At 47.0% G+C, this 1,077-nt stretch overlaps 1 protein-coding gene across 5 annotated transcripts in view; it reads right to left on the reverse strand.

Annotated features, from left to right (window-relative positions):
- LONP1 (lon peptidase 1, mitochondrial) overlaps positions 1-1,077 on the reverse strand; it is a 30,680-nt gene that overhangs the window by 19,892 nt on the left and 9,711 nt on the right. The window lies entirely within an intron of this gene.

The raw sequence follows: 1,077 nt of genomic DNA on the forward strand, positions 1-1,077 counted from the left end.
TATTACTGAGGCAGGGCCTCATTTTGTTGCCCAGGCTGCAGTGCAGTGGTGACACCATGGCTCACTGCAGCCTTGATCTCCCAGTTTCAAGTGATTCTCCTGCCTCAGCCTCCTGAGTAGCTGGGATTACAGGCATGCACCACCACACCTAGCTAATTTTTGTATTTTTAGTAGCGACAGGGTTTCACCATATTGGCCAGGCTGGTCTCGAACTCCTGACCTCAGGTGATCCACCTGCCTCAGCCTCCCAAAGTGCTGGTATTACAGGTGTGAGCCACCACACGCAGCCCAGGTTAACTTTTCTAGCTGACATTTTTTGACAGCGGCTCTAACGCTGTCTAGATTATTCTCTGGAGACATGCTAATCGGATCCGGGATACTAATCAACAGGGTTCGGGAACGCCGAAACCCAAAAAAAAGAGGAGGCCAGGAGGCTGTGGTGGCGAATACAGTGAGGCAGAATTGACTAGCTGCATTTTTCTTAGTGGTTTCCTCCATTCCCAAAGGAAGTTCAAAGTAGACGGACGGTCAGAACCCAGAAATTGATTTAACATCCAGCTTCAAAAGGGATGTCCAGGGCAAACTGTCTTGGTTTGAAAATCAAAACCATTCTGCTTTTATTCATGTCAGAATAAACAAGTAATTCAAATATGGCCCACTCCAGAGGCTGATGACTTCTTTTTTTTTTTTTTTAGAAAGTTTCACTCTGCCGCCCAGGCTGGAGTGCAGTGGTGCAATCTCGGCTCACTGCAACCTCGACCTCCCGGGTTCAAGTGATTCTCCCAACTCATCCTGCTGTGTAGCTGGGATTACAAGCGCATGCCACTGCACCTGCTAATTTTTGTATTATTAGTAGAGACAGAGTTTCGCCATGAGCCACCATGCCCGGTCCCTCCAATTTTCATTGAAAGTTACTTCCTTATCACATCATATGCTGTTAATTAATGATCAAGACCCCCAGGATCACAGCACATTCTCAACAGCAGGTTCAGGGCTAATGATGTCTTCTAGGAAGCATCTGAAGGAGCAAGGAGCTCACCTGATTTCTTTCAAGTCTTCCTTAATTCACTGGACAGA

Source organism: Colobus angolensis, unplaced genomic scaffold (assembly GCF_000951035.1).
Source record: "Colobus angolensis palliatus isolate OR3802 unplaced genomic scaffold, Cang.pa_1.0 Scaffold22, whole genome shotgun sequence".
In the NCBI taxonomy this organism is placed as follows: domain Eukaryota; kingdom Metazoa; phylum Chordata; class Mammalia; order Primates; family Cercopithecidae; genus Colobus; species Colobus angolensis.